Source organism: Myotis daubentonii, chromosome 3 (assembly GCF_963259705.1).
Source record: "Myotis daubentonii chromosome 3, mMyoDau2.1, whole genome shotgun sequence".
Lineage (NCBI taxonomy): Eukaryota > Metazoa > Chordata > Mammalia > Chiroptera > Vespertilionidae > Myotis > Myotis daubentonii.
This window is the reverse complement of record NC_081842.1, coordinates 13186204-13211335: the sequence shown is the minus strand read 5'-3', so window position 1 is coordinate 13211335 and position 25132 is coordinate 13186204. Positions and strand designations below refer to the sequence as shown.

Below are 25132 nucleotides of genomic sequence, written 5' to 3'. Positions count from 1 at the left end.
CTCACCCCTCCCATGCAAACCTTTTTAGTCAGGTGAGAGGTAGATCAATGTCATCATAGCATAACAACCTGAAAAATGCCTTCAGATTCTTAAAAGGGGACTAAACTGCTCTCCCAATGCTAATTTAACCATTGTCTAAGTTGTGATAGTCACATTTTGCAATGTGTCACTCCTAAAAATAATCAAGCTTCCTGGAAATTGTCAATTTTTCAAACAGTGAAGGGATGGTGAAACTTCTATGATATGTCTCTTGGACAAGAGCTAGTCTTGGAGATCAAAAATTCTTTGGCTGGTCTCTGTAAATGCTCCTATATGCAACACAGCTATAAACAAAACATTGGGTTCATTTTTTTCCTCACACTATTCACAGATCATAAGAAAAATTGCCAAAATGCCCTTTATGTCTTTATCTCTACTCACTGGTATAACCAGAATTGAACCTGAGAGAATAACTGTAGAGGTTGAGCTGCCCATGCTATTCATCAAAATGCTTGCCTAGAAAAAAGAAACATTGCCATGAGAAATAATGCTTCAGTTTTTCAGACCTCCACTGTGAGAAAATATCCAGAGTTCACAGAATTCAGGCAATGTAAATTAGCAATTCCTCCCACAATACCTGTTCAACAATAATAAGTACTCAAGGGAATTTGTGTCCTTGGAAAATATATGTGAGGTTGGTGACTTCTGCACAAAATCTCCTGTGACTTAAGAAATGGTATTTAGTTAAAATTAGTGTTCAATGACTGAGTTTAGGGATGCATTTATTCTAAACAAATTTAAATTCTTATTTAAACATACTCAGGTTGTGTGCTCTATCCCCAGTAAGGGGTGTGTAGGAGGTAGCTGATAGATATCTCATTCTCACATCAATGTTTCTCTCCCTCTCCTTCTCTCTCTAAAAACTCAATATTTTAAATAAAATATGGTCCATAAAGGAGTCTTCTTTCCTTCTGAAGGTTTTGTCATTAACCAGTCCTCTACTATTACACTTATATGTCTCATTGAGGCAAAGAGTTTTGAGATATTTCTTCCAAAAGGAAGAAAGCTGAAGTAGCAGGTATTAGTGATAGTATATGCCTGAGCTCTCCGGGAAGATAGGATGGCCTTGCCCTCTTCATCAGCCATCTAGTCCTCTGTCTTTATGACACACACAGCAACTTCCCATGTCATGTCATGGACAGCAAAACAACCCAAAGGAGAATAGTCAGAGAAGCTCTCAAGACACACCTGGGCTAGCCAGGAACCATTTCAGTAATGGCGGCCTTAAACATTACCAGATTTCAAGAATTTGGTGCCATCTCCCGGTTTCTTACCAGTCAGTATCAATCTTCTTTAAGTCAGCAAACTTGTGTGCAGGGTAGGCCATTTGACCATCCAGCTCAGGACAGCCAGCATTAGTTTTACGTAGAAGGTTCCGAATAACCATCTGAGGCATGAAGCCAGCAGCCTCTACTGCTAGGTCTTTTTTGCTGCCACCAGCCACATGGCCATAAGGAGCATCTTTGTTAGACATGTTGTTGACACTGAAGCCCACATTGTCCCCAGGAAGAGCTTTACTTACAACTCCATGGTGCATTGCAACAGACTTTACTCCAGTCGTAACATTGACTGAAGCAAAGGAGACCCACCATGCTGAGTTTGAGAACACCAGTCTCCACTCGCCTCACAAGGACATTGCCAACACCACCAATTATGTAGACATCCTGAAGGGGCAAATGAAAGGCACTTGAATTGTGGGGAAATATTTTAAATTATTTTGAAAGGAGAGAATAGGACTAAAACTCTGAATAACTTCAGGGCAATTAAACCAGTGAAAGGGATTGTATAGCTCATTTAGAGTGAAATAAAATAGGAGATTGAGGAAGTAAGTATGAACATTTTAAGGGATTATAATAAATATTAGGTGGGCAACCTGGTCCATCAACTTCTTAGATTATGAAAGGACCAGAACAGATTCACTCAATTTTCCCTAGCCTAAATGAATTTTTAAAATGTGATAATGACATAAATATGGAAACTATGGTCTCTTCAGAACAAGTCCTGATTAATGTTGTGAAGTAAAGGAGAAAATTATAATTCTGAGTGATGGGTTGGTCAGGTTGGCATGACACAGGAGTAGGAAGGGCTGAGAACATTGATATGAATTAAATGGCCTGAAAGTAATGAGAAAATTGTCTGATACTTGTGCACAATGTACCTTTCTACTCACATTTGCTAATGAAATTGCTAATAGAAAGTTAAAGGGTGATTTGCTTATGATAGGGGATATGGTGATGCAATTCTGAAAGGCTTATATGTAAAAATATGTCTCAAAGTAAAAATTTATGAATGCAAGTATTGTGTTCTAATGCATTACCCCTACCAGAATAGATGTTATATCTGAATGGGATAATTTTTTCAATACATAAAAATTAAGAAGAAGAAAGTCATTCCAATCCACTCACTTGTTTAAATGTGGTCTGCCAGATGGAATCCTTTGGAATGACCAAAAATCACTCAAATGACTAATTAAAAATAATATAAAATATTTGGGTTTTATCAGGAAATTTTAGTTTATTTAAGTTTCACCTGTATTAGTAATCCAAAATTCTTGTTTAATATTCCAGTGTTATCTGTGAGAAAAGCTGATGGATCTTGGAATGTAACAGTAGGCTACAAAGGATTAAGCATAGTGTTGCCTCCATAGTGTGCAGAACCCAATATGATTTTAACAATTCAAACTGTGCAGCATGCTAAAGAAAATCAGTATTCTGTGATCAATTTGTTTTGTTTTTCCAATTCCTGTTTCAAAAGAAAGCGAAACTAATTTGTATTCACGTGGAATGGAACTGAACAAATACTGTGTTCTCATACAGATATATAGGTCCTGCTGATTACTGACAAAATCTGCTATGAAGAGACTTAGAGTTGATTAAATTAAAATACTGTTAATGCTCAGATTGATGATACATTGTTGACAACTCAATCTGAGGATCAAGTGGGCTAAACTAAATGCTGGTTTATCTTATGTCCAACAGAGGGTCATAGATTAACCTGCTAACCTAGAGAGTAAAGCACAAATGGCAAGAATCTTTAAAAAATTGTGTAAACTGGAGACACTAGAGATATACCTCAGATAACCAAAACTAAGTTATGTTGTCAGGGAGCCCCTAAAGGAAACTAAGAAGAATGAAGATTGATTGAGTTGGCGGTTTGTGGAGAAATCCCATCCCATGTCTGAGATTTTTACTGGTCCCATTTCACAAAAATGCCAGGGAAAAAGATGAATTTTAATGATGTTATGTAAACAGAAAACACTCAAAGTTTAAAAAAACAATTCTAAACCATAGTTTACCCGACCTAATCTTGGGCTGGTTCCACCCCCAAAGCTCAAGTGGTATGAGAAGTATCGGCCACTTGCACTGAGGCTGCCAAGAGCCTTTTGTCAAAGCTCACGTCTGCCAGCCGACATTAACTGCTGGGAACTTGGGGCAGAAATTTGCCTGAAGCTGTTGCCATATAAATTCCCGTTGAAAGGCAATTTTTGGTCTGTTACTGGGCTTCAAATGAAACTGTTTCTGCTATGGAAGGACATAAAATTATTTTGAGACATGAAATACCGCTCATATCATGAATTATGTCAAAAAAAGACTTCCAATATGAGAGGGAAACACACAGAGGAGTTGGAAATGATATATTAACAAATATGCTACAACAGTACTCATTTCATGCATGAGCAGGTGGCTGCCAGAACTTGGGGTTCAATGTTAGATTCACCTGAGGAGTTGTCTCACTCTCTATCTAAATGGGCACCTCCCTATGGCCCCTTAATAAAGAATGCTGACCAAGCAGCCATGTAACATATGATATTTTACAGGAGGCTTAGTCTGAAATATAGCTGTATCATATCTGGCCAATGGCTGAAACTTTAAACTTAAAAAATAAAACTACTGCCCGGGCCAGCGTGGCTCAGTGGTTGAGCATCGAGCATCAACCTGTGAACCAGGAGGTCATGGTTCAATTCCCAGTCAGGGCACATGCCTAGGTTGCAGGCTCCATCCCCAGTGTGGGATTGCAGGAGGCAGCTGATCAATGATTCTCTCTCATCCTTGACATTTATATATATATATCTCTCTCTCCCTTCCTCTCTGAAATTAATAAAAAATATTTTATAAAATATAAATAAATAATAAAACTACTAAATAAGCAGAATTAGGAACAGTGTTCCTTGTAGCCTCAGAAGAACCACATAAAAATAATAAAACAGTAGAATCTTACACCAATTTTTAGGTAGAAGCCAGTGGATTGGCAAAAAAAATGATCCTTAAACAAATAGAATATGAAAGAAATCACAGTATAAGGCACTATTGTTATGGGGAAAATATTATGATTTTGAAAAAAAAATCAAAGTTATACATAATGAACTGTGTGTTTGTATATGTCACTATTTAGTTAAATTTTAATATGTTGAGAACAATACCTAGATATAATGGACTTACAATATCTTCTGTGCCCAACTTATTGTAGTATTCTCTGTCCAAGATTTTGAGAAAAGAGGCCACAATAAAAATAAAGAATACTTAGCACACTAAAATCAACATTAGTTTAGGGAAGACATGGTGGGCTCACAGGAGCCTCAATATTATTTCAGTACACCTATGGAATACTCCAGCTATATTTGGAGTGACAATTAGCCTTATAACATTCTCACATGCACAATGTTCCAGGAAGGACTCTGCATGTGTGCCCCCCTAGAGGGAGGTGGCAGAGCTCAGAAAAATGGTCTTTGACTTTGGCAGAGGAAAGTACAAGAACAAACTTGTGAGAGACTTTTGGCCCCAGTATGCTATGGGAATACATTTATGGAAAGTATATTTTGCATAATTACTCTTTTTACCTGTCAAAGCACCATGAATAAAAAACAAACTTAAAAAACAAACTTACCCAGTTCTGCAGTTAATCAGCACTGATACTTTTTAAACTTGTCTAGGATTTTTATCAATGGAGATAAGATAGGGATTATTTAATGAAAAGGTCCTTTGAATCTTTGATGAGTTAATAGAGTCTAAAAAATGAAATTAAATTGCTTACAATGCTATAAAAATTTGCAAGAGCAAATGTTTTTACCTTTACATTGAACGCAAAATTGTTAACATTATCAAAGTGGAGAAATGACTAGCATTCATAATTTAAATTCAACCTCATTAATATAATGTAATCAATGCTAAGAAATTTGAGAGATTAGGTCCCTCCTTTTCATCTTCAAAGACACTGCATTCCAGTTTAAGCAGAAACCTGCCCATTTATTTTTGGCATTAAAAAGATATTATGCTTCCAGACATACCTACATTTCTGTCAGCTTATAGATTTACTGATTTAAGATTTTGTGGCTTTGCAAATGCCTATTCCCAAGTTTAGACTGTGTATACAAAGCCTTATTTGTTATCCTATGGAATAGGTGATTTCAAAAGTTTTCTAGAATATATTCATTTACATAAATTGCATGAAAGTAAATTTATTTTTGTACTGGTTGTGCTTATTGATGACATATAACATTTTTATGTATAAGAAAGAACATGTATCAAATATTTTATCTACTTATACCTACACTTCCATTTAAAATTAATTTGCTAACATATATGGTTATTATATGTTGTTACCACAAACCTGTTTTTTAAATGCTAACAACATCAAAAATTAAATGAAAAAAAAAACAAAACAAACAAAACAAAATTGAGACAATGATGCTTTTTCCATAAGACTGATAAGTGAATTTTATTATAAAATAGATTTGTTTGGTACAAACTTCAATTGAACTAAAGTCTTTCTGAGATTAGAACTTGAATAACATTTTAGAAATATAAATAATAATGGAATCTGTGTATGATGCTACAGTTTTTACAAACTAAGTTCAAAAATACTCAAATTGTCATCTGTATTTAAATATATACCTTTCAAAAATAAAGTTTTTCTAATATTATAAATGGAACATATGTTGATTTTTCAAATTGATGCTTTACATCCTATTTTTTTCAAAATCAAAGAATAATTTTATGATAAGCATATTAAGCATTTTTTAAAGCAAATAACATAATAATTTGTGTATCCATAAAAATTAAAACTAAGGATGAATTTTAACTAACCAAATATTTTTAGTTCAAGTAAAAAAATGTCTTTCATGAAAGAAAAATGTTATATCCTATAAAAATGTATGTGTAGAAAATATTAAATTTTTACTTTTATTGTAAGGACTAAAAAGAAAAGTACCTACTGGGTAAGGTTATCATTTTCTGTTCATTGAAATCACAATGAAATGTACATTTATAAAATAAGATGATGGAGTGATGGAAAATGTAATGCTACGCCAACCCAAAAAGCCGTGTTATATTTGTGACATTATACTCAAAACATGTCAAAATGTGTCTCCTTTTATATTTATATGAAGTTGACTTATGAATTGTTTACAATTCACCATAATTTAAAAGTTAGTTTCCCATGACATTCATTACTAAAACAATTGTTAAGGCTTCCACTAAGCTTTGAAATATTACAATTATGCCCATAGGACCCAGCACACAATGTGCAGGTGAAAGTCCAGATTCTAAGCAACAGAATCATCTATCAAATTGATTTTTGTATTTGAATTTGTCCAGTCATTTTAATCAAGGGATAATTTAAATTTTAATCATTGAAATTTAAAAAGAAAATGACATTAAGTAGTATAATATAGATAGATGAAAGACATTAACTAGATGATAGACTGGTAAAATGAGGCAAGGGGTCCGACGGAGTCCTAACGAAGCATGCCCGACTCCGGAGACCAGGTTCAGTGACGCAGATCTAAGTTTATTGTGTAAGTGCAGCAGTATATATAACATTCTGGACCAATCAGAAGTTTACACAATCCTTAGGGCAGCCAATAGTAGGAAAGATCAGGGTACTATGTAGGGGCTCTAGGAGGTTTGCTCAGGCGGGCGCTATCACTTCCCGGTGTGCCGGAGGAAGCCTGTATAGGCGGAGTGTGCTCACGCCATTGCATCCGCCACTGCACTGAGATAAATCTCCTGAGCTCTTCCCACAGGAAAACTTATCTTAAAGTCAGAAGAGATAAATAGAAACATTGAAAAATAAATGAAATGTAAGTTAACAGATGCAATCATAGGATTTATGCTTAGTTCTAGTATACATCCGAAAGAAGCTAGTTAAAAATGAAGTAGTTTAAGGAAAGGTGAAACTTTGTTCTGAACTCATAAAAGACATGGATTTTAGAATCCAGAGGCATCATTTCCAGGTTGGTGGGGGGTGGGGGGATGGGGGGGCTGGGAGAAGCTGAAAAGGATGCCACAAAAGATCCCCAAACAGTCAACAATAAGGGAAAGTAAGTTACTAACTTTTCTTTAAGCGTTAAACACAAAATCCGCTTGCTGAGCCTTGGTCAGTGGGGCTCAGTTTGTTGGACACTATCCTGTGCACCAAAAAGTTACCCATTCGATTCCTGGTCAGGCCTCATGCCCAGGTTGCTGGCTTGATCCCTAGTACAGGGCATGAAGGGGCAGCAAATTGCTGTTTCCCTAACTTAGCGATATTTCTCTCTCTCTCCTTCTCCCTTCCCCTATTTAAACAAACAAACAAAAACAAACAAACAAATAAATAAATAATGGAAAAATTCACTTGCTGAAATTTAAAATCCATTCTTTTGTTTTAGGCTCAATTGGCAGAAACACTTACTCAGTATATCAATCCTTTTTTCACAAAAGTGTTTTATATTTGAGATGTTTCAGATATATTTGCCCTTTATCTTACTTGATTTTATTCTCTTTTATATTTTACTAGAGGCCTGGTGCATGAAATTCGTGCATGGGGGTGGGGGGTTCCCTCAGCTGAGCCTGCCCTCTCACAGCCCAGGAGCCCATGGGGAGCAGGCCTAAGCCGCTGTCTGGCCTCACTCTGCAGAGGGTAACCAGGCTGATCAGGGGAAGGTGCTGCCCCCATCACCTTGCTGCTGCTGCCACTGCTGGCTGTGGTGGCTATGAGGCCTGAGCTCCAGGCCTTGCAGCCACCAGGCTTATGGCTGCCTGAGCCCACGGCTGCCTGGCAGCTGCTGTGGCTTTGTCCAGATGGACATTCAAATGGATGCTCAGAAGACATCTGCCCTAATTAGAATATTACCCTTTTATTAGTATAGATTTTTAAAGGTAGAAATAAGTGGTGACAAGTTAAATTAATTTTTAGGTTTCAGTTTTCTTTTTTCTTTTAAGAGTATAGCTTTCACACAGCTGTATGACAAAAATTAAGCATCACTTGTTGAAATTTTATAGGTTATGTTGAGGATAAGTTATGACTTTATACCTAGAATCCCTTTTGGAGCAACTGTGAGATTTATAGAACTTGCTTTATAAATACAGTGCATTCCACTCTTTTTTCGAATATATAAAATTTATACCCACGCACAACTAAATTCTAAGAAGTATCAGTTTTGCTTTGAATAAAACTAAACTGTGTAATAGTATTAGGTATTTCACCCTATAATTACTTATTATATATTTACTATGTCAAACACTATTCTAGGTAATAAGGATACAGTAAGAAAAGTAAACAAACAACAACTTCTGTCATGGAGATTACATATTTTATATTCTAAAATGTACTGGAACTTTCTCTCTCTCTCCCTCTCTCTCTCTTTCTCTCTCTAATTTATCTTTATTGTTGAAAATATTACAGATGTCCCATTTCCTCCCCTATTCATCACCTCCTCATCTCTTTCTTTCTTTCCTTCTTTCTCTTTTCTTTCTTTTGTGAGAAGGACATATAATATTTTTCTTCAAGATTTCTCAATTTACCTATATATTAATAAACACAAACCTCATTGGCCATATACCAATGTATTCTGTAGAACATAAATTGTGTTCTGAAAGTGCAAACTTTGTCATGGAATATGTACCTATCTCAAAAACTGAAAACCTAAAATAATGCAGAAGTCATACAATTCTATGGTAGAAAACTATTCAACAGATTCAACATTTGTTTAATACAAATGGGTCTTGATTTACTACATGTAATGGCCTATTCAATTGGCTAACATGGCATGTTTAATTTCAGAGCTTATGGACAAGAAACATGCTCTCTGTTGTTGTTTTGTTGTTGTTGTTGTTGTGGGAGATATCCAATACTTAAAGCTCTTAATTCATAGAAAATTAATTATAGAAACAGGATTTGGGACTTGCAAACTAACAGATTATGGAAACTTGCTTTTGTCATTAAGCAGGTGGTTAGCACCATTCTGCATTTTCATAGGCTTAATATACATTTTCCTTCCCCAGATCCAGGAGAAAATTGTTATAAATAGTCCTGGAAAGAGCAATTAGGAACAGTAATTTATTCTCCATGGCATTTTATTAAGTTTTACTAAACTCAAATGAGCCTCATAAGAAAATGGTTATAATATTTAACTCATAATTTCTAACAAATTCGATTACATGATGGTTTCCTTAAAATTCTAACATAAGAATAAGTAATACTTAATCCAGTAAATTTTTTTATGTAAGCTTATTGGCCTTTAAATTATTTTGTTTCCTTTCTTTTTTTTTTTCTGCTGAGAATTAAGCACACAGTCCCAATTCAAGAGGTATAGAATGTGTCCATTTTATATTTCTTATAAAAAAAATCTATGGTCCTTGTTAGTCATCAAAATTAAAATTTATACTGATTTAGTTGTTAGAGCCTGAAACAAGACTGAAGATTTTCACTTGAAGATGAATTCTTGTGGTCATTCTGAGATGAACATCTTAGATATTTATTTTAAAATAAATCAGTAATAAACCTAGATGATTTTAAAATGTTTTTATGGCCCTATGGTTTTAGTTATTAAAACAATGAATTTCCACAATGATTTTTGTTGAAAAATTGTATCAATGTTCAGAGAAGTAATTTAAGATGTGGAATGTGTTCTTCCTATAGAAAGCTGTCATTTTAAAAAATCTTGTGCAGTTACCTTTTGTTCACTGCAACATTTTGAGAATGAATATCATGGAAACAGTTTATATGAATTCAATGTAAACATGTGAATGTAAGTGAAAATCGATATAAGTTGCTATTAAGCAGAGAAACAAAAAACATTTAAAAATAAATATCTCAAAGGTGAAAATACTTAGGACTTTTCTGTTTCTCAAGATGTTATTGAAAATAAAAGGCCTTTGTTTAAAACTTCCTATATAATAAAAGGGTAATATGCAAACTGACCCTAACAGCAGAATGACCAGGAATGACCGGTCTCTATGACATGCACTGACCACCAGGGGGCAGACGCTCAGTGCAGGAGCCACCCTCTGGTGGTCAGTGCACTCCTACAGGGGGAGCTCTGCTCAGCCACAAGCTGAGCCTCTTCTGCCTCCTTGGCAGTGCTAAGGATGTCCGACTGGGGCTTAGGCCCACTCCCCATGTGGTCGGACATCCCCTGAGGGCTCCTGGGCTGCCAGAGGGATGTCTGACTGCCAGCATAGGCCCCCTCTACCAGGGAGCAGGCCTAAGCCAGCAGGTGGACATGTGGACATCCCCCGAGGGGTCCCGGACAGTGAGAGGGCACATGGTGGGCTGAGGAACCCCCCTGAGTGCACAAATTTTCGTGCGCCAAGCCTCTAGTATAAAAATAATTTCTAGTTGGTGTGGGAAAGATTTCTAAGGAAACATTGACATGCATTCTATAATATCCAATGACACCATGTCATCTCTTCTGAAACTAGAATTGTACATGGGCCCTCTGTGCATTGGACCAGAATCTGGCATAATCATTAACCGTATCTCCAGGGAATCTGCATAGTTCAGGTGTTGTATAGCAGAGTAGATGTATGACAGGGCAGGACCTGTTTATAAGGAGTGTGGGTGGAAATCTTGAGTGGAGTAGTACATGAAACAAACTGATATTTTATTTTTTTAATTTTAAGTGAAAAATTAGTTTGGCTAGGAATACACATGAAAGTGTCTGATAAGTGCCCCTCTTCTTAAAATGAAACACATAAAAATTTAAATCTTATCAACCCAGATAGTCTGATTTGAATTTGTCTTGAATCTCTGATGACTTATTTTGGCTCTAATGATCAAATACACTTGGGATTTAAATAGGAGGATCTTCCTGATTCTCTCTCATCATTGATGTTTCTATATCTCTCTATCCCTCTCCCTTCTTCTCTCTCTAAAATAAAAAAAAAATGTTAAAAATAAATAAATAAATACAATAATATTTCAATGCTATTCACCTTAAAATATTTGTAATCTTGCCCTAGTTGGTTTGGCTCAGTGGATAGAGTGTCACCTGTGGACTGAAAGATCCCAAGTTTAATTCCTTTCAAGAGCACTTGCCCAGGTTTTGGGCTCAATCCCTAGTAGGGCATGCAGGAGGCAGCTGATCAATGATTCTCTGTCATCATGACATTTCTATCTCTCCCTCTCCCTCTCTGAAATCAATAAAAATATATATTAAAATATATATTTGTAATCTACAAAGATTATGAATTTTCATTTATTTTATAATTTGTACTATGCACCCAGAATCATGATATTAAGTAAAACAGAGGTGTGTTGCCCTTCATAGGTTATAGTTAAATTTGAAAAGCAGATATAGCATTCATATTTTATTATATAATGTTCTTTAGCATACAATTAACATCATTGAATATTTTTCTTATTTTTCATGTCATTGAAAAATAAAATGTATCTTCACTTCATTTGACTTTGAAAATTCATTGTTTAAGCTAGGTCTTTTGCATATGAGTTTTATAAGCAAGCATGGTGGTGGTGTTTTGTTTGATTAAAAGGTATTGTCAGAGAAAAGTATGTGTTAATGCAAGATCTCGCCCCTAGTGGTTTGTGTGTGTGTGTGTGTGTGTGTGTGTGTTTTTTTTAATATTACCAATCTTCAATGTCCTACCCTATTAAATGGAAAAAATAAAATTCAAAATTAGTATAAAGATTAAATAAAGTACCCCGTATGTGACACGTACAATGGGTGTTTTTCCTTAGAAGTAAGTTTTATTTAGATTAACAAATGTGTTTTACATATTCATAGAAAAACTATAGAGCAAGAAAGTTAGAAAGGATAACATGACATTTTGCCAGGTTTCTGCTACATGTCAGGTTCCTTAAAAATGGCATTCCATTAAGCATATTGCTAAAATGGCTATTCATCAATTTTTTTGTGAATAATAATTGCATTTAGAACTGAACTAGTTTCTGTGAGGGCAGGAAATGGTATGTATGTATGATTTGGTTCCTGCTCAGACTTACGCATATGACATATTCATATAACAAAGGGCATAAATGAAAGGACATGTTCAAATTCAAAACAAGGGCATGATCAATAACAACCATTACTGTGATGGATAGAAGAAGTCATTAGGAGGTAAGTAGCTTAAATGATGCTTAGAGTTTCTGAGACATAATGGAATCATTTGACTTCCAAAGCTATAATAGAAAAGGGCTTTTAATCAAAGAAGTATTTATAAGTGTATCCCTTTGAAATTCTGCAAAGTTAACAATTCTCTGAGTGAGAAGTAAAGTAGTAATTATTTTAATCAACAACGGTTTTCATGACTGTAGGCTTCAAACCTACAGTTAGGGACATAAAATAACTGTATTTGGTAATTACACTTGAGGCCTTTCTTAAAAAGTGCATCAATTGAAGTGTTCTTAAGTGAAAAATAGTTTATGCATATAGTAAAGGATGTTATATTTGAAATGAGACACAGCATGCATTGTTTATTAGGTAAATAATTTGGTTTTGGACAAGAATGATCTCTCTTTTGTGTTTTAAATACGGATTTTCAATTCTGAGTACACTTCAAACATGTTTTAAGGAATAATGATATGAAGTTTTTCAGAAAAAATCCTGAATCATTTGGAACACTTATTTTCCAAATATTTATTTACATTGTCAGTGTTCTGTGCTCATGAAGGGAAAGAGCATTTAAAGTAATAGTGGTTGGAACAACTACCAGAGACCAAAGTGATGAACGTTCTCCAAAATAGCCTTCTCAACTCAGGACTTTGAGAAGACCACAAAAACAAATGAAGCTGTTTATTCATACTTAATGGTTAGAATATGCATTTCATTTTTCTTTTTATTGAATTTATGGGGTGATCCCAGTTAATAAAATTATACTGGTTTCAGGTGCACAACCCCACAACATAGCATCTGTACATTGTATTGTGTATTCACCTGACAAATGAAAAGTATAATGGAACTGAAGGTTTATATATAAACCTGGTAAGATCATTTTAAGACATTAGTTTCATTAAAACCTAAATTAACTATTTAGTCATCCTTATATATGTATACAGTAAGCAAAGTATAACACTTCTTCATTATGAGGAGATTTAGAGAAAATCACTTTTATTATTATTCTAGCTTGCTATATACTCCTCCACAAAGCAAAGAATTCTCTCAGAAAACAACCCAAAACTTCATAATTATTGTTTGTTTTATAAAGAGCAAAGACTAAAGCTTTGATTTGGGTAAGAAACTTCAGTAACTTTACTGTATTTTCAGATTTATCTGATGAAATTAAAAGCACGTGTAATTTTGAATGATTACTTTTTCTATTTTAGATTAACAATTCCAAATAGCTACGTGATATACTTCATTTTATGACAAAAATGAAGAGTTCAAGTTTTTCCTTTAGTGCTTTTATTTGTATTTTATGTCTCTGATAAGGTAGATATTAGCTGGGCCTGTTTTATTCACTTCAAAATATATGTAAAACATTTTAAGTGGATAATACAGCAGTTCTACATCACTGGAATCCTTACATCCACTTAAAATGAATGTAGAGCATGTTTAAGATCAAGGGGAAAGCACAGATAAATTAAATTACAGTTTAGATATTTGCTTAGCCTAATTTGTTCACAAATATGTTATTCTTCACTTCCAGGGTCATATTAGTAAATATTGTTTCCTCTAATTTTTCTCATCTGCAAAAAGGAAGGAATCTGCAATACATTATATGAATGAAAAAAAAAAAAAACTTTCCTCACAGTTTCCAATTAAGTCAGATTCCCTCAAAGAAAAGCGACAATGTCTGATATCAAATTGTTTTCTGTAACACCATTCTTTCCATTTTTAGCAAATACTATCCAAATGACTTTGTATTGTTATTTGCCAGTTTAAAAATCATTTTAAATGCTTAGAACTGAATGTCAAACTGAACTTTTTGAACGCAAAGCCAGAAAGTAAAGGGTTCTGTATGAAACTCAGTTATACTTGGGTCATGCGAAAACATTAAGTGAGGAGGGATACCAGACCCTTTAGAGGGCCCATCACTGCTGCATCAGAGGAAACCATCCATGTGCGTTGCTATTGATGGGATTTCGCCTGCTTTAGAGTTTCAGCTTTGCACTTTTCAAGGGCATTTTACTTTCAGTTCCCAAATTAACCAATCAGAAAGACTGTTGTTAGTAATATGAAAGTAATTGGAAATGTTTTAATGTGTATATCTACTAAATATGGCTACATCATCTTATTCAGAAAGGCCAATCAAATTATAGATTATGGTTTTTCCTTCCCTGAATCTTTGTATTCCTTCTCTTTAATTATGTTCCTATTTAAAGAGCTATTTTTATCCTGCTGAAGTTATAACTTATATTTTCTCAAACTGTTAATAAGAGTCCTACCCTAGCCGGTTTTGCTCAGTGGATAGAGCGTCAGCCTGTGGACTGAAGGATCCCAGGTTCAATTCCTGTCAAGAGCACATAATTGCAGGCTCCTCCCGGCCCGGGCCCCTGGTCAAGGCTCATGCAGGAGGCAACCAATTAATGTGTCTCTCTCACACTGATGTTTCTCTGTGTTTTTCCCTCTCTCACTCTCCTTAAAAAACAATGGAAAAATATCCTCAAGTGAGGATTAACAAAAAAAATAAAAATAAAAGAGTCCTAATAACAGTGATGACATTAAAATCCATATATTCAGAACTAAAAAACAGACTGACTTCTATTTTTATAGACCTTAGTAAAAATTCAGTGACGAAGTTAGCTTTTCATGCCTCTTCCCTAATATTTTTGAATGTCAGTGATCATTTTTAAATCTCTTCATAATGCAGAAATGTTATACTTTGTTTGCTCTCTACATAAGAATGACTTAATGATCAATTTAGTTATTACAGCAACTGTAATCTTAAAATTATCTTAAGAGATATATATCTTAATTCTATGGTACTATTCCTTCTTTATAACAAAACTGTGTTGTTTTCTAAATGTATACACCTCTTCCCTACTATGTTAATCCTATTTTAGCCAAGATTATAGAAACTTTCTAGTAAATGCTATATGAGATTTGCTCTTTTCCTCCACAAACTGCCCTGATGTAGATCTTTAAATTGGAAGGTCTTAAATCTAAGGACAAAAAATACAAAGATACTTAGCACAAATTTCATTCTCCTGAATGAATCAGAATGTCACAAAGGAAGTGGCTTTCCCCTTGCAGAAAGGGAGCCACCCATCTACCTTCTCAGAGCCAGTCTTTGAAACTTTAGATTGGATCTAAATAGAAATAAATGAGGTTGAGTGTGGACCTATGAACCAGGAAGTGACAGTTCTGTTCAATTCTGGGTCAGGGCACATGCCATAATTGAGGGCTCAATTCTGGTGGAGGGCATGCAAAGGGTAGTCAATCAATGATTCTCTCTCATCATTGATGTTTCTATCTATCTCTCCCCCTCCCTTCCTCTCTGAAATCATATATATATATATATATATATATATATATATATATATATATATATATATATATATATATTTCACTCTATATATCTATATTATAAATATATATAGATATATAGAGTGATATATATAGATCTATGTAGCTATATATATATGAAATACTATTGCCTGAAATATTCAAATAATTCAGGTAAAATGTGTTTCTTTCTTTACCTTAAATTTATATAAAATATAACATATACTATGCAATCATAACTTTCCATATTATTCTGTAGATATACTTCCAATACTTTTGTCTGTGACTGAAGGTATATAGTTTTTATTAACTAAATATATTAAGAAAATATACTTAAATTGTGGACTCTCCCACCTCTGTCTTGTGAGTAATTTTATTTACCCTAATGTCTGTAATATTTCAAATGCATTGCTTCAAAATGCATTATTTTTCACCCTAAATTTCATGAAGGAAAGCAAGTAGCTATAAATGCCACTAATCGAACTTTTCTTCACATATGTAAACAGTTTAAATAAGGAAAAATGAATTGTGGCAGTGAACGGTGTTTGTCTCAGCCATTTTACAGCAATGCATGCAATCTCCATGCAAGCAAGTGAGCATAAATGCTGCAGGCATGTGTGATAAACTCTCAACCCTCCCGCTGTAGCATGTTCACCGCATAGATGATCTGCGTAACTTTCAAATCCTACGCTGATACCTGCGAATAAGTTATAATGATGTTACATATTCATTTATTCCGGGTCAGCAATTTGGTCTGGCCTTCTGAAAAAAGCTCCGAGGTTGTTATCCTGCCAGAAATCCCTGAACAGAAGCCTTAGCTTTCCCATAAATCCTGCAGGTTCTAATCAGTCAGCTTTCTCTGCCAATCAATCTCTCTCCCTTAGCTTTCACACTGTGTGGTATAAGCTGGGGCTTTGACATGGCATTATACTCTTAAAAATAAAGTTTAAGTTTCTTACAGAGTACAGAATCAAACTGAGAAATCTAAGAAGGAATTTTGTCAATCGAAACCCATCCTTCCTGCTGATATTAAACATGTACACAGAATTCAGTCACATTATCAGAATGGCATCTCGACTTTAGGCCTTGTACTATTATTATTTTTTTTATTTAGAAAGAAATACTTTATTAATCCTCATCAAAGATAAGTTTTTATTGATTTTTAGAGAGGAAGGAAGGGACACAGATAGAGAGAAACATGGATGAGAGAGAAACATTGATCAGGATAAGTTGCCTCCTACATACACCTGGACCAGGGATTAAACCTGCAGCCAGGTATGTGCCCTGATGGGAATCTAACCCTCAACCTTTTGGTGAATAAAGGATGATGCTCCAACCAACTGAAGCACTCACCAGGACAGACCTTGTGTTATTAACATTAACACTTATATAATGTTGAATAATTTGGCTCTTTTGAATTCTGCACTCTGGAGAAAACAACTTTATAGTCTATTCAGAAGATTTTGATTTGTAGAAATTGAATAATTGTAACAATATTGCCTAAATAAATGTCACAAATGTGAATATTGAAAAACAAGTACAACAAAGGAAAGAATAAAAATAAATATAAAATCATATTAACATGTTGATATATTGAATCTATTATATTTCATTTGTTGTCTATGCAAAACAAGCCTCTGTAAATAGTTAAACTTGCTCTGTGTCTTGATTATATATAAATGAATAATACCATATATATATATATATATATATATATATATGGGCTGATTATAGCTTAAATTTCTAATACTCTAATATAAATTAATTCTTTAAATTTGATTGTTTAATTAAAGCCAGGTCATTTCCTATAGCTGTTTCAACAAAGATTAGGGGCATTAAGACTAAAAAAATTGTGTATTGTTTTTCTTAGAAAAAGTAGAAAAGACATAAAAAAACACACACACAAGAGAATTGAAATGAGTGTAAGAGTCATTTGTGAAGATGAAAAATTTTGAAAGCTGTATTTGTATATTGAAGTATACTAGACCTTCATTGTCCAAAATGGTATATGGTATGCACCAGCAACATGTAGCTAACAGGAATCTGAATGTGGTTAGTGGGAACTGAGAGGTGTTATAAATGTAAAAATACTGACAGATTTCAAAGACAGTATGAAAAGACGACTATAAATTATCTCAAGTTTTTATATTGATTATATGTAGAAATAAATATTTGGGTATATTCATTATTACAATTAATTTCCTCTATTTCCTTTTAATTTTCTATGAGAGAAATTTAAGTGACATATGGGACACATAGTTAAGACTCACATCCTATTTCTTTCATAGTGCACAGCTCTAAAATGTTGCATGGAATTGACATGAATGTGAGGAGGATTTTTCTATTGACCTTCAATTCCTTGTAAGAGTTACTGTGACTATACCTTTTCTCTTGACAAATCATACATATTCCATGTTAAATCCAGGTCAGTTAACCTAAATGCTAATAATTAAAAATAACTCTATTTAATTTGAGAGTATGATATAAATAATCTAGTTTGACTGCAGATACATCTTTGCTACACTTGTCTGATGTGACTGACATATATCTAGTTAGATGTCAGTGCTTTACTATATTAAAAGTCATACCTCCATTGAATTATAAAGAAAAAATCCAGGTAGAGGAAATGAAAAATAAATAAGGAAAGGTGTTTCATTCTATCCTTCATCTTTTGGAACCGGAAATATAAAAGAAAATATTTAATTTTCTGCTTTGTGTCTATAGATATTTTCTTTGTGAGAACAATCTATTCACTTTCCTCTTTTATAGAGCATTTTCTGAAAAGTGTTATGGTAAAAATATATCTTCATACTTACCTTGTCTAGATATTATTTGTCTTAATAAAATTACTTGGGTATAAGGTATATATTTTAGCAAAGTTTTCTTTTGAGCAACCTAAAACCAAATTCAAACATAAAATCAGGGTTGCAGATGTCAATGGAAAGGGCTAGGCCTAGGGAATGAGTAAAATAAAACATTACAGACGTAACCATTTGTAAATAATCATACAGTATTGTGCAAATGCACGATTTTAAAGCTATTGTCATGCTTTATCCTTGCCGCTCTCTTGAAATTTGCTTAAAAGGATTTTAAAATGTGGGTAGATATATTCAACACTTTTGATAAGTGACTTTTATCTATCTTGAAGTGGTTTGTGATGACAGTGACATCTCAGAGTACAAGAAGTAATTTTGCTTTGAAATAAGAAAAAAAAGGTGTGTTAAAACACTAAAGAAAAATTCTCCAGAGAAATTATTTCAAAAAAGAAGATGTTCTACTTATTTATATTCTGATTACTGGATTGTAGTGTTGATATTTTATTCTGTGTGATAATGGAAAATTGTCTATGTAACTTGCCCAATATTCTATTACTTCAATTTGGCATGACTATTGCTTTTACCTGAAAAATTAGACAGCTACTAAGAATGAGAAAATGAAACTAGTAAGTCAACCTATTAAAATAATGACTACAGGATAATAATAACTATTGTTGCCTTGAACTTGTAACATCCTTTCTTTGAGATATTGTTCAGCAAATTGGACTTACTTGAGAATGTCAAAATACACTTCAAAAAGATGCGACATTTCCATTAACAGATATATAGTTGCTATTATACAATCTATTGATATTCATTCCTATTGCCTTTAAGTAAATAGGCCCTTGACATTGACCACAAATGGGAAAGACACATTTATTAAACATATTTCGTTGGGTTTCCCAGCATAAACTCTCCATCTTATGGAGACAATACCTTACTGTACCACAGCCCTCAGACAATACCTTACTGTACCACAGCTACCTGTCTATTCCAAATTCAGTCTCTGTCCCCAATCTTTACTTCATTTCCCATTTCCTCCCTCAGCCCTCCGATGAAATAAGTAGCCATAGAATCTTATGCCCCATTTTTGATATAGGACATCTAACTGTATGTGTAACATCTGTGTATAGACTGGAACATAGTGATGCGTAGAAACTAGGGAATGTGTTACCACCTAGGGAACTTGATTTATACAAATCCTATCCATCTTTCAAAACTCAGCCTAACAGACCTTGCCTTCATTCCCACTTAACCATAATCCCCCACAATGGAATGCTTATTATTCTAAATTTTAAAGTTCACTTCTCTTTAAGAAACAAGACGGAATACCTCTGAGTCTGAATTAGATACTACAGAGGAGCCATGGTAATTGAGATGCCTGCTCCAATGAAGCTTATATTTCTGTGGGGAAGATATATAATAAACAACAAAAAAAGAAATCAATTGCAATACAGTTCAACAACATATTGGACACAATAGTATATGTCAGCTGTAGTTATTCAGTTAGCATTATTAGTAACTCATACCTCAGAATGAATTATTTTAGTAAAAGAAGAAGGCTTTATTCTTAACACTAAAGAGAGAACAGTCACACTGACAATATAAGGAGCTCACTGGATTTGAGGAAGAAAGAATGATATTCTTGGAGTTTTAGCAGCGCTAGCTAGAAACAGCTGCCATAGCAAGGGAGTTTAAACATCCAGAGAGCAACTGTGAAGGACCAGAGAAGGGCATTGGGCCTTTTGTGTGATGAGGGGTGAAGGATGTTAATATATTGCAGTTGTAGAAGTGGTTTGACCAAATTTGCCTGCCGGGGTCCAGCCCCAGCGGGTCCAGAGGTCCCCAAAGGCGTGGACGGAGTCGGCGAAGAAGGAAGGACACGGAGACAGTGTTCAGTTGATCAGCACCCTAGCCAGGATCTCCAGCCCGGATCTCCAGCCAAGTTTTGGTCTCGATCTCCAGAGAGGTTCTGCTTCGGATCTCCAGCGAGGTTCTGTAGCCATGTTCCCTCGCTAGGTTCTCCAGCCAGGTTCTGTCCAGGCTCTCCAGTCAGGTTCAGTGTCCAGGTTCCAGTCAGGTTCTCCTGCCAATCTCTGTAGTCAGGTTCAGTCCAGGATCCCTTGCCATGTTCTCCCGCTAGGCTCTGTCTCTAGGCTCCGAGGCCAGTCCCTCTCCAGGATCCTCCGGCATGCTCTCTCCAGCGAAGTTCTTCTGTCTCTAGGCTCCGTGTAGGTTCTGTCTTCTTGATTCTGTTCTAAGTTCTGAGTGTTTCTGTCTTGTTACAACTGTATTTATACCAGTTGATTCAATCCTATCAATCTCTATTACAAAGGTTAGGTCGTTTCTTATCTCCATTCCAGGGAGAAAAGATTATGTAGTTTAAGCATGATTGTTCGTAGTTAAAGGGATTAATTACCCGCCTGGCACTTAGTTGAGGGGTTTTATTCCCTCCCTAACTTCAGGGGAAAATGCCTACCTGGGGATTCAACCTTTCTCGGAGAGGTGGCTTTGGTTAAAACACAGCGCCAAGAAGGTGAGCAAACATATTAAGAACTGTATGCCATATATGCCAGGTCCCTTGAAACAGCAAGGATGGACCGGCTCCCGGCATTTGCCTGTACCAGAAAGGTATTTCTTAACTTGCTATTTCTAAATAGTTGGCATGGTAACATTGTTGTCATTGTTGGCACAAATAACTAGCAAAGCACAGACCAGTGATGGCGAACCTTTTGAGCCCGGCGTGTCAGCATTTTGAAAAACCCTAACTTAACTCTGGTGCTGTGTCACATATAGATTTTTTGATATTTGCAACCATAGTAAAACAAAGGTTTATATTTTTGATATTTATTTTATATATTTAAATGCCATTTAATAAAGAAAAATCAACCAAAAAAATGAGTTCGCGTGTCACCTCTGACACGCGTGTCATAGGTTCGCCATCACTGGCCTAGACTTTATGTTTCCTAACAAATCTTTTCATTTGTCTGAAAAATTATCAGTGAGGTTTATTAATATAGTCATGTATTTTAGAAATCTTGCACCTTTTTTGCAGTTTTTTTCTAGTTCCAATATTCTAGAAGTGGGTTTCGGGAACTAGCAGAAATATGACTGCTCATATCATAATTCATATGAATCTTTTTTAAATAACGAATCTGAAGGATAACAGCACAAGGTTGTTTGGGGAAAATGCCTTAGTGTTGCCAGAATATTGCCAGTAATTTTTAACAAATTTTAACCATGAATTAATCTAAACTGAATACACACACAAGAAGAGAATACAGTAAGTCTTCACTTAATGTTGTCAATAGGTTCTTAGAAATTGTGACTTTAAGCTAAACCAATTTTACTATAGGCTAATTGATATAAACAAAAGTTAAGATCCTAAGGCATATTTCTGGTCACAAAAACATCACCAAACTTCTAAATAAAGACTCTATACACTTTTAATATTAAACATTAAAATACATGTTATATATATATATATATATATATATATATATATATATATTTAATAAAAGTGAGTAATGCCCTAACCGGTTTGGCTCAGTGGATGGAGTGTCAGCCTGCAGACTCAGGGGTCCCAGGTTCGATTCCAGTCGAGGGCATGTATCTTGGTGGGGAGCGTGTCCCCAGTAGGGAGTGTGCAGGAGGCAGCTGATCGATGTTTCTCTCTCATCAATGTTTCTAACTCTCTATCCCTCTCCCTTCCTCTCTGTAAAAAAATCAATAAAATATATATATTTTTAAAAAAGTGAGTAAGATAATTATTTTCTACCCCCTTATTTCAGTTCAGGGATAGAGGGAGCCAGAGCCTCTCCCAGCAGCTCTGGGAAGAAGGTGGGACCCCACCCTGGCTGGACACCCTTCTGTACCAGGTGCAGTCACACCACCCCCTCACTCACTCAGCTCAGGACAACATCCACACATCATTTTGCCTCATTTTTACCTGTGGGAGGAAACCCACACAGACATGGGGAGAAAGTGCGACTCCACACAGACAGTGGCCCCAGGAGGAAATAGATTCTTCTCATCTATATTATAAGGAAGTGATGTGGAATATAAGGACATTATGTGAAGACCTGCTATACTGAAGTCTGGAAAGCAAAAATATAGTGATTTATATATGTAGATTTTTAATTTTCTTTCTCTCTTTATTTTTTTGTTGTTGTTAATCCTCCTGGAGGATATTTTTTTCTCATTGAGAAACATCAATGTGAGAGAGACACATCAATTGATTACCTCCCACACGGTGCCCCAACTGGGATCGAGCCTGCAACCGAGGTACATGCCCTTGATGGAAATCAAACCTGTGACCCCTCAGTCCAAGGACCAATGCTCTAACCACTGAAAGAACCAGCTGGGGCTCATTTTCTCTTCTTAAACTAGACGTTTGGAGTTGGGAAATGCAGAGCTGGGAAGGAGGTTAGCCATGCTAACAGTCATCACAGTGTCCTGTCTTCATCCTCTGCCATTCACTGCAGTTTTTTTCCTCATTTTTTAAAGGTGGATGCCTCACATCCTCATTCAAGACATCAAGATGGTAGAAGAGATATGAGATGGCAGAAGAGATAGCTGTTTGTCTCCGTTTCTATGAAGAAAGTGGAACTTTCCAGAAGCCTCACACAGCTCATTTCTAATGCTGTCTCCAAGGCAGGAGCTATGTCACACTGGCCTAACCTCCATGGAATGTGCTTAGGGAAAATGAGATTGTGGGGAAAGATTAATTCAGTGAGTGAATGATGTCTATCATATTCTAATTGTTTATACTGCCTTAAAGGTTATCTGTTGCAAATCAAGCATCTAATCTAATAAAAGACAAACATGCAAATTGACCATACCTTCGCTACACCTTAAGCCACACCCACCAGCCAATCAGAGCGACTATATGCAAATTAACCCAATCAAGATGGCGGCCGGCAGCCATGGAGCTGAAGCGAGCAGGAGGTTTGGTTACTACAGTGATGGAGGAAACCAAGCTTCCCGCCAGCTCTGAGCTCCACTAAAGGCAACAAAGTTTCAATTATAGAAGATAAATAAATCCCAGATACCTGCTTTCAGCGGGCCATGGCCACGGAGCTGGAGTGAGCAGGAGCCCGCTCTGAGCTCCACTGAAGGCAACAAAGTTTCAATTATAGAAGGTAAATAAATCCCAGAATAAAAAAAAAAAATTAAAAAAGGAGAGGCTGGGAGATTCTGTCACCGGGGGGCTTGGCCAGCCTGAAAACGGCCCTCAGCCCCTCACCCAGACTAGCCAGGCACCCCAGTGGGGACCCCCACCCTGAAGGGGGTGTGACCAGCTGCAAACAGCCATCATCCCCTCACCCAGGCTGGCCAGGCACCCCAGTGGGGACCCCCACCCTGAAGGGGGTGTGACCAGCCTGCAAACACCCATCAGCCCCTCACCCAGGCTGGCCAGGCACCCCAGCGGGACCCCCACCCTGATCCGGGACACCCTTCAGGGTAAACCAGCTGGCTCCCACCTGTGCACAGGTCTCTATCCTATATAATAAAAGGGTAATATGCAGCCCTGGCTGGTGTGGCTCAGTGGATAGAGTGTCAGCTTGCGGACTGAGGGGTCCCAGGTTTGATTCCAGCCAAGGGCACATGCCCGAGTTGCGGGCTCGATTCCCCCCAGTAGGGAGCGTGCAGGAGGCAGCCAATCAATGATTCTCTCATTGATCTTTCTCTCTATCCCTCTCCCTTCCTCTCTGAAATCAATAAAAATATATATATATTTTTTTTTAAAAAAAGGGTAATATGCAAACTGACCCTAACAGCAAAAAGACTAGGAATGACTGGTCACTATGACACACACTGACCACCAGGGGACAGATGCTCAATGCATGAGCTGCCCCCTAGTGGTCAGTGCGCTCCCACAGGGGGAGCTCTGCTCAGCCACAAGCCAGGCTGATGGCTGCCAATACAGTGGTGGTGGTAGGAGCCTCTCTTGCCTCCTCAGCAGCGCTAAGGTTGTCCGACTGCAGCTTAGGCCTGGTCCCCGCTGGCAAGTGGACATCACCCGAGGGTTCCTGGGCTGCCAGAGTGATGTCTGACTGCCAGCTGAGGCCCAATTCCCCTGGGAGCAGGCCTAAACCAGCAGGTGGTCATCCTCCAAGGGGTCCCAGACTGCGAGAGGGCACAGGCCAGGCTGACCTCCCCCCCCCTGCCGAGTGCACAAATTTTTGTGCACCGGGCCTCTAGTAACTTAATAAAAGAGATTTTGGCTATGCAAAAACTTACCATCCATTGCTGATTGTTTAGCATCCCTCATCCCCACCCATTCTCTTCAGGTAGTGCCTTTCTGTCATTGTGACAAGAAAAATGTCTTCATACATTTTCAAATATTCCTTAGGAGGGTATCACCCACATGGATGCCAACTTAATTAACTTCATATAATCAGACTGACAACATTGATTAATTCCATTACTACATATAGCTGAAAGGACATTTCATTTTAGAACTGATCATAAAATAAAAATTTTCAGATACACAAAGTGGCTATTAACATTTTTTTTATATAAAATTGCCTGGGATTATTAAATACCTGCATTGGGGAATGAAATAGAATAAAGGAGTACAGAATAGTGGTAATTAGCATGATAAAACTAGTAA

General features: G+C 36.1%; 1 pseudogene; it reads right to left on the bottom strand.

The window, feature by feature from the left end:
* Positions 1 to 1125: 1125 nt before the first annotated feature.
* Positions 1126 to 19285, bottom strand: LOC132229134 (putative elongation factor 1-alpha-like 3; annotated as a pseudogene).
* Between the last annotated feature and the right edge of the window lie 5847 nt (positions 19286 to 25132).